The sequence below is a fragment of the Tachyglossus aculeatus genome, chromosome 10 (genome assembly GCF_015852505.1).
Source record: "Tachyglossus aculeatus isolate mTacAcu1 chromosome 10, mTacAcu1.pri, whole genome shotgun sequence".
Lineage (NCBI taxonomy): Eukaryota > Metazoa > Chordata > Mammalia > Monotremata > Tachyglossidae > Tachyglossus > Tachyglossus aculeatus.
Window position 1 is genome coordinate 48310694 of NC_052075.1, and position 10173 is coordinate 48320866.

A 10173-nucleotide genomic window follows, 5' to 3' on the forward strand; every position below is an offset into this window, starting at 1 on the left:
AGAGACTAATACCGGCACTGCCATTTGCCTGCTGTGTAATCTTCGGTTACCAGAAGCTGCCAAAGGGACTAGTCATTCCCAAGAGCCCAGGGATTGGGTCCTGGAAAAGGATGCATCAATCAATCGATCGATCGATCAAGGATGGCTGGGTTTTCCCAGAATTCCAACTAGAACTGTGAGGAATGGCTAGGAACAGGTCCTGCTTAGTTGTCCCAACTTTCACCATGCTTAGTAAGCTCCCTTTCTCCCTCCAATAATCATGGTATTTATTAAGTGCTTACTATGTGCCAAGCACTGTACTAAGCGGTGGAGTAGTTACAAGACAATCAGATCAGGTACAGTCCCTGTTCCACATGGGACTCACAGTATATAGGTGGGGGAGGGACAACAAGTATTGAGTCCTCATTTTACAGGAAACCTAGGCCTAATGAAGTCAAGTCACACACACAAGCACATAGCAGGCAAATAGCAGTGGCAGAATTAGAACTCAGGTCTTCTAACTCCCATCTCATACCGCCGGATGGGCAGAGTGGACCTTCTAAGAAGCCCCAGGGATATGAAAGGATGTTTCTAGAGGGGACCCAGAAAATGATTCGAAATTGCTTTCTCCCTAGCCTAACAATAATAAAACCAATAATAATAACAATAACAATATTTGTTAAGCACTTACTATGAGCCAAACATTGTATTAAGCAGTGGGTTAGATACAAGATACTCAGGTTGGACACAGCCCCTGTCCCACATTCATTCATTCTTTCAATCGTATTTATCGAGCGCTTACTGTGTGCAGAGCACTGTACTAAGCGCTTGGGAAGTACAAGTTGGCAACATATAGAGACGGTCCCTACCCAACAACGGGATCACAGTCTAGGGGGGAGACAGACAACAAAACAAAACATGTGGGGCTCACAGTCTAAGTAGAGGGATAAATTTAATCTCTTTTAACAAGTGAGAAAACTGAGGCACCAAGAAGTGAAGTGACTTGTCCAAAGTCATGCAGCAGACAAAATGGACCTCTGGGCATGGTTGTCTAATAAAACATTAGGGCCTCAGTCGTCAGCCTCCGGAGGTCTGCAAAGCATTTCCAGAGGCTGATGAAGAACGAGAATCTGGAGAGTCAAGCATAGAACCACATAACAACTCACAGAGGGTTGGGCAAATGAGGCAACTGAAAGAAATCTTCCAACAAATGTTAATTCCCAGAAAAGGGGACTTCATTTTTAGATTTAAGCCTAGATGAGATTTTGTGTCCATATAGCCCAGGTTCACCTCAGTAATAAATTTGGGAATCCAGTGAGTTTCCAGATGCACATCCAGTTGTTTAGTAACTTTTAATGTCTGTCTCCCCCTCTAGACTGTAAGCTCCTTGTGGGCCAGGAACATGTCTACCAATGGTATTGTACTGTACTTTTCCAACTGCTTAACGTAGTGCTCTGCCCACAGTCAATGCCCAATAAATGACATTGATCGATCGATTGATTTAGCTAGAATTTGGAGCTGGGCACTCTGACTCCAGGGCATGCCCAGTTTAAGGCACTTTCGGCTCTCCTCCTGCTCTGCCATATTGTATCTTGGCATGAAGAGGGCGATTCTGTGACTAATATCAATGAGACGAAGACATAAAAGGTCTCTTAATCCCTGGGCCAGTGGCCAGAAGCCCCACTGTATCCCGGGCCTGGTGCCAGGCGTGGTTACATACAATGAATTTCAAAGCCCTTTTTTTCCCTAGTTGACATCACATGTCTGTGCCCCAACAGTCTCTGACAAATGCCCCAACTCCTTCTCTCAAACTTCCTACCAGCTCATAATAATAATAATGCATTTTATTTATACAGAACCTCTCTCTTGAGGAACTCCAAGTGCTTTAGAGACATTATCTCATTAATCCTAATTCTCAAAGTGAGTCAAGAGTGGGGCTGGAGGGACCAGGAGAAGGAGGTCGAGGAAGGGAATTGTATTTATCCTCTTCTTAAAGGGCTCCCCCATCTTATGCTACCATTCATTCATTTAATGAGCTTCCCAGATCAAAAGTGCCCCCAAAATACTCTTCTCTAAATGGCTCGGCAGCTATGCGATGAAATTTCAAGCACTGTGGTTCGCTTGGGGTGTCTGCAGTCTTCAGAAGGATGCTTTTGTGTTTTGAGGAAGGGGAAAAAAACAGCCTCCCCCCCAACACATACACACATACACACACACACACGCCCAGAGAGTGTCTCATGTCGAACTTTTTCGTTGTCTCAGATTTAAGTATCGATTCCTTTCTCTCACCCTCTGATCCTCTCAAGAACAGCAGCGTCCAGGAAGTGGTAACTTGATTCCGGGAAAGGCATACAGGAGTACGCAAAAAACATTTGAGAGATTTTTCACTTTTAACTCTCTTGTTATTCTCCCAGCTCTTCAACTGCCAAAGCCCTGAGTACCCGGTGAAGGCCGGCTACTCCGCAGGGGAAGTAACGGATCCGCTGTCCATTAGAGATCCTGAATTATTCAGTGGCTACCGAACTCCAAGATCAGCTCTGTTAGATGCTCTTTCTTTCCCTGGGTCTCTGACTGGTTGCCAAAATCCTCAAGAAGATGAGCAGGGGGAGGGAGGCCTCTTTTTGCCCTGGGGAATCTCTTTTTTTGTAAATACCTATAAACAATTTGCAACATGTTCATTTAATTTTTTGTGGTTTGGGAGAAGAGACTTTTCTTTCCCAGCACTGGCTTGGCGCATGTTCCTAGTCAAGTATGTAGAATGAGGTCCATTGGAAATGGTCACGAATTGTGGTTTCGAAATTCCACACAGGATGACAACCCGTTGCCCATCTCCTGTCTTGGAATGATGCAATCCCAGCCGACAGTTTCCGCACCACGAGTCGAAATGAACAGCATGCTCCGATCAAAGGTCTAAGCATTTTGACCTACCTTTTCTGAAAATTTGATGGAATTAGGTAGAGTAACAATAATAATAATTATGGCATTTGTTAAGGGCCTACTATGGGCCAGGCACTGTTCTAAGTGCTGGGGTAGAAACCAGACAATTGGGTTGGACACATTCCGTCTCCCACATAAGGCTCACAAGTCTTAATCCCCATTTTACAGATGAGGGAACTGAGGCCCGGAAAAGTGAAGTGACTTGTCCCAGTTCACATAGCAGACAAGTGTCAGGATTAGAACTCAGGTCCTTCTGACCAGCAGGCCTATGCACCATCAACTTTGCCATGCTGCTTCTCCAGTGGTTTAATAGACATTAGCAGAGACTTATTTAGGGGAGTGAAGACCTGTGGTAAGGGTTATCAGGGCTCCCGCCATAAACCATAGTCTGAGCAGGGGAGAGCAAAGGACACGTCAAGCCTGTCTAGAGAAGCAGTGTGGCTCAGTGGAAAGAGCCCGGGCTTTGGAGTCAGAGGTCATGCATTCAAACCCCGGCTCTGCCAGTTGTCAGCTTTGCTGGGCCTCAGTTAACCTCATCTGTAAAATGGGGATTAAGACTGTGAACCCCCCGTGGGACAACGTGATCACCTTGTAACCTCCCCAGAGCTTAGAACAGTGATTTGCACATAGTAAGCACTTAATAAATGCCATTATAATTATTATTATTATTATTATTATTATTATTATTCTCTGGGCCTCAGTTACCTCATCTGTAAAATGGGGATTAAGACTGTGAGCCCCCCGTGGGACAACCTGATCATCTTGTAACCTCCCCCATGCTTAGAACAGTGCTTTGCACATAGTAAGCACTTAATAAATGCCATTATTATTATCATTATTATTATTATTATTATTATCTTACACCCACTTCATGGTCTTTAACTGACAGGTAATCTTGAAGAAAACCAGATAATTCAAGCTGGAGTTGGACTTGTATTTAGCAGTCCTTTTGAAGACTTGTATTTAGCAGGCCAGGGGAGGTAAAGGTAACTATTTTCCTACAATCCACTCTCTCCAACTGCTTTTCCTCACTCCTCTCTCACTACAACCCATCCCACCTATTTGGCTCCTCTAATCCCAACCTACTCATTTAGCCTCCATCTTGTCTCTCTTGCCATCAAGTCAATCAATCAATTAATGTTATCCACTGTCTAGGAGAAGCAGCATGGCTCAGTGGAAAGAGCCCGGGCTTTGGAGTCAGAAGTCATGGATTCAAATCCCAGCTCCGCCAATTGTCAGCTGTGTGACTTTGGGCAAGTCACTTCACTTCTCTGGGCCTCAATTACCTCGTCTGTAAAATGGGGATTAAAACTGTGAGCCCCCCCGTGGGACAACCTGATCACCTTGTAACCTCCCCAGTGTTTAGAACAGTGCTTTGCACATAGTAAGCACTTAACAAATACCATCATCATTATTATTATTATTAATGAGTGACAAACACGATTGAATGAATAACTGAGTTGCAGGACACTGTACTAAGCACTTGGGAGTACAATACAACAGAGTTGGGAGTCACGTGCCATGCCCACAACGAGCTGCCCTGCCCACAATAAGAAGCATCATGGCCTGGCGGATAGAGCACGGACCTCGGAGTCGGAAGGACCTGGGTTCGAATTCCGGCTCTGCCAGCTGTCTGCTGTTGTCACTTCACTTTCCCTGGGCCTCATCTGTAAAATGGGGATTAAACTATGAGCTCCATGTCCAACCTGATTAATCTTGTATCTATTCCAGCACTTAGTACAGTGCCTGGCACATAGTAAGTGCTTAACAAATACGGCCCTGCCCACATCCTCCCCCTAGCCTGGAATGCCCTCCCTCCACACATCCGCCAAACTATCTCTCTTCCTCCCTTCAAAGCCCTACTGAGAGCTCACCTCCTCCAAGAGGCCTTCCCAGACTGAGCCCCCTTTTTCCTCTCCTCCTCCCCATCCCCCCGCCCTCCCTCCTTCCCCTCTCCACAGCACCTGTATATATGTTTGGACAGATTTATTACTTTATTCATTTTACTTGTACATATTTTCCTATTTATTTTGTTCATGATGTGCATTTAGCTTTAATTCTATTTGTCCTGACAACTTGACACCTGTCCACATGTTTTGTTTTGTTGTCTGTCTCCCCCTTCTAGACTGTGAGCCCGTTGTTGGGCTCTGTATGTTGCCAACTTGTACTGCCCAAGCGCTTAGTACAGTGCTGTGCACACTGTAAGCGCTCAATAAATACGATTGAATGAATGAATGAAAATACCATTTTTTAAAAAATGAGCTTACAGTCTAGAGGGAAAGATTTAGTGGAGGATGGTTAAAATCCAGCGACCTCTGGGTTCTGGGCCCAGTTCACTTCTGCTGTGCCACTCTGTTCCTGCTTCTGCGTGGAACTCCCTCCCCCTTCATATCCGACAGACCACCTCTCACCCCCTCATCAAAGTCCTGCTAAAATCACCTCTCCTCCCTGTCTGAACTCTCATCTCCCCTCTCTTTTCTCCCTCCCTACTACATTCATTCAATCGTATTTATTGAGCGCTTACTGTGTGCAGAGCACTGTACTAAGCGCTTGGGAAGTACAAGTTGGCAACATATAGAGACAGTCCCTACCCAACAACGGGCTCACAGTCTAGAAATGACCTATGAACTTGAGTCTTGTCCCATAAGTACTTTTAGCATCCTCAAACCCAGCACTTAAGAACATATCTTTACAGTCAGTTGCCTCCTCTGCCTATAATTTATTGTAACGTCTGCTTCCCCCACTAGATTTTAAGCTCCTTTGATTCCTAGTCACCCTCTCCATAAGCCTCTGAGTACAATGTGGGACAGGGACAGTGTCCAACCTGATTGTCTAACCCCAGTGCTTTGAACAGTGCTAGGTACATTGTAGTAAGTGCTTACCGAATCAATCAATCAATCAAACACCATAAAGGAAAAAAAATGCATGCACTGTATTCCCCCAAGCACTTAACGCAATTCTGTGAACTCAGTAAGTGCTCAATAAGCACCACTGATTGGTTTCATAGGAGAACACACTGAAGATTAACAAAAATTTCCATTTGAGGAAGGTAAGACTATTGATTTGAAAGAAATTCTGTCCACATTTTAGAAATCTTGAAGCCTCAGAGTGAGCCATTTGAAAGGTAGTTCAGTGCTCTGCACACAGTGGCTGCTCAATAAATGCTTTTGATGAGGACCAGGTTGGAATACCATGTCATCGGGAAGCTACTTCTTTTTCAACGGCAGCCATGGCCAAAATGACACTGTGGAAACCAAGCGTTAACCAGCCTTACTCCATTTTGTTTTCAGTCTCCAGATTGCATTCATCTACCTTGTTTTCCTAAATCGTGGTACAGCCGCAACCTTCCCCTGTCGACAATCTCACCCACACCCTGTCTTCAGTTCAAGAAAACTGCGACCACACTTGCTTGGATTCTGTTGTTGGTGTGAAGGAATACCACGCCTATCACCAACTCTAACTAGCTACCTCTCGCACCTTCCAGTGAGGAGTTTCATCCAGCTTTTTGGGCAGCAGACTCTGTCATCACCCATATAGTCTATATTAATATTGCAATATAAAACCCTTGAGCTATGTTGCTGTGACTTGATTTATTTGTTGGCCCTGACAACATGCTAATAGCCTTCCTGAATTCTAATGTTCCCTGGAGTGGCCGTTATCCTGGAGAGAATCTGGCTCATGGCGTGATCTTCTCAGTGTCCCTAGAATGAAAGAATCACACCCAGAGGCTGAACGTGACCTCGAGAGATCGACCGATCCTGTCCTTGACTCCCCAAAAGTGGAATACAGGGTCATAATACTGACCTTCTCTAGACTGTGAGTTCATCTGTAGACTGTGAGCTCGTTGTGGGCAGGGAACATGTCTGATGCTATATCGTACTCTCCCAAGCACTTAGTACAGTGCTTTGCACGTAGTAAGCGCTCAATAAATACCACTGAATAAATGAATGAACGACCCTCTTGCAAAGGATTATATCTGGAAAGTTAAGGAGTAAAGGGAAGGTGAGCTGTATGTTTGAAGTGGCTCGAATAAACTAAGAATTAGACTGTAATCTCCCTGTGGGCAGAGAATATGTCTGTGCTGCTGTTATAATAATAATAATAATGATAGCATTTATTAAGCGCTTACTATGTGCAAAGCACTGTTCTAAGCTCTGGGGAATCAATCAATCAATCGTATTTATTGAGCACTTACTGTGTGCAGAGCACTGTACTAAGCGCTTGGGAAGTACAAGTTGGCTGTCTCACAGGGGGTTCACAGTCTTCATCCCCATTTGACAGATGAGGTACTGAGGCCCAGAGAAGTGACTTGCCCAAAGTCACACAGCTGACAAGTGGCGGAGCTGGGATTTGAACTCATGACCTCTGACTCCAAAGCCCGGGCTCTTTCCACTGAGCCACACTGCTTCTCCCATGTGCTTAGTACACTGCCTAACATCTAGCGGGAGCTCAGTAAAAACCATCACTACTAACTACAACTCTCTCTGCCTCTCCTTGTCCCCTCAAGACAAAAAGAGCAGGGCCAGCTTACATTAGCCACGTCAAATTCCCTAATTATTAGTGGGTGGTCATCTAGGAGCACTAATAATCAAGTCAAAAGCCTTTCTACCATTTTCTGACTTAAAATGGGGGCCGTGGTGGCCCCCAGGCCAGGAGAGCCAATCTTGATCTTCCCACAAAAGACCGAACCTCTCTGTGGCTTGTGCAAGCCACAGAAAAGCCAACTGGCAACCGTTACGTGAACACCTATTTGGTCAGAGCAAATGCCGGCCATTGATTTTTTTCACACGCATCACTGAAAGCATCACATCAGCCCATAACCCGTATCCACCTCCACAGACACTAGAGAGGACTTAGTTTATGAGCATCTTCATTAGGCCCACCGATGCCAGCCTGAGATTTGGGCTGAGGAGGCACTTTCCTTTTGGAAGAGAGCTTAGTACAGTGCTCTGCACACAGTAAGCGCTCAATAAATAGGATAGAATGAATGAATGAAGAGAGAATGGGTGCCACGGAGTCACATGGAAGTGGTCGTATATTTGAGGATGGAAACCCAGATGGCAGGAAAGAGATAAGGCGCAGTGGGAATTCTCATCGAAGCACTCACCTGCATTTGCTGGGGGTGGAACGCAGGTGTAGATCGATAGCGTAAGTAGCTTGAAATATCAAAGGCTCAGAACGCTTTCTCTGAATGGAGACGGTCAATAATTCTTAGAAGAATTTGACATTAAAAAACGGAGGTGGTCATTGATCAGGATACCACTTACCCGATTCCTGAAATTCAACTGAACCTAATTATTCGGAGAAGCAGCGTGGCTCAGTGGAAAGAGCCCGGGCTTTGGAGTCAGAGGTCATGGGTTCAAATCCCTGCTCCGCCAACCGTCAGCTGTGTGACTTTGGGAAAGTCACAACTTCTCTGTGCCTCAGTTCCCTCATCTGTAAAATGGGGATTAAAACAGTCAGAGGTCATGGGTTCAAATCCCTGCCCCGCCAACTGTCAGCTGTGTGACTTTGGGCAAGTCACTAAACTTCTCTGTGCCTCAGTTCCCTCATCTGTAAAATGGGGATTAAAACAGTCAGAGGTCATGGGTTCAAATCCCTGCCCCGCCAACTGTCAGCTGTGTGACTTTGGGCAAGTCACTTAACTTCTCTGTGCCTCAGTTCCCTCATCTGTAAAATGGGGATTAAAACTGTGAGTCCCCCGTGGGACAACCTGATCACCTTGTAACTTCCCCAGCGCCTAGAACAGTGCTTTGCACATAGTAAGCGCTTAACAAATACCATTATTATTATTATTGTTATTATTGTTATTATTATTATTATTATTATTATTATTATTCTAGTGACTGGGTGGAAGTTAGGACTTCAGCAGGCACTTCAACTCATCATCATCATCAACTCTTACAGACCACAAAGGACCTGTTATGTGCACTTCAGCACTGTCCACAGGGCATGCATCCATGTACCTTACTTATAGTACGGGTCGTGGGTTCTAATACTGGCTCCATCACTTGTCTGCTGTGCAACCTTGGGCAAGTCACTGCATTTCTCTAGTGGTGGCTTGGTGGTGAACTTGTGGGGGTTTGGGGTGCCGAGGGGCACAGGTTTCTTTCTGATCTCCCCAATATGAAAGGATTAAGAAAGGTCATGGGGAACTCTTGGAATCTTGCATGCTGTTTTGCTTTTCTCTTTCAATTCCTCAGTTTGGGCTTTGCCTGGCTTTCCAGAGCATCGCTCGTTGCTTTTGAGGTTTCTGTATTTTAGTTCCCCTCAAGCAGTATGATGTCCAATAGTGTGATTTAGCCTCCCTTCCAGGAATACTAATAAATAAACCACTCACTTTATAAAGGGGAGAGGGCGCAACTTATCTCAACGGGTAAGATAATGTGAGAGCCCCACTGGGTCGAAGCCTCTCTCCTCCAGATCAAATTGTCCCTGAGGGAAAGAAGATTCAGCTACACAACTCTCCCTAGGCACTCTAAGGTCAAGAATCCTAACAAAACAAAATCCTCTCCAACCAAAAAGGTTTGGCTCACCAGAGCTGTCCTTCGGAGAAGACGCCGCTGATGCTGAAATTCACTTGTTGTTGAGGCTGAAGAGGACAATTCAGGGTCCACAATCTTGGCCAGTGTACTCACACAAACACCGTCACTTGTGCTTTCATGTTGCTTGCCCGGCCTGGCACTGTTTTCACTTCTATCTCCTAGTGTCAAGATCCTTACGAAGTTTCTGCTCGAAACTCATTTATTCGTATTGATGTCTGTCTCTCCCTCTAGACTGTAAGTTCATTATGGGCAGGGAATGTGTCTGCTAATCATGTGTTGTACTCCCCCAATTTCTTAGCACAGTGCTCTGCGCATAGTAAGCGCTCAATAAATATGATTGATTGAAAAGAACCACTTTGTTCTGGAACACAATATGCCATTCTGGTCTTTGGATAGCAGCTGTCTCCCAGTTTTCCGCTCGGATGCCACATTGCCTGAGTTGGTTGGGTCCATGCAAGACGCAAAACACAGTCCTGGGTCCTTACCAGAAAGGTTTCTCTCAGCTTTATCTAGATGTAGTGCAAATCCCAATGTGTGATTATGACCTCAAGGAAGTATCTTCTCCCTTCCAAAATTCCATTTCTGCCTGTGCAAATGAGGGAGACTGTTTTTTCTCCCTTCCAAAATTCCATTTCTGCCTGTGCAAATGAGGGAGACTGATTCAGAGGAAATGGGAGGAATAACTTAACAGTTCATGTAAATGAGGTGATTT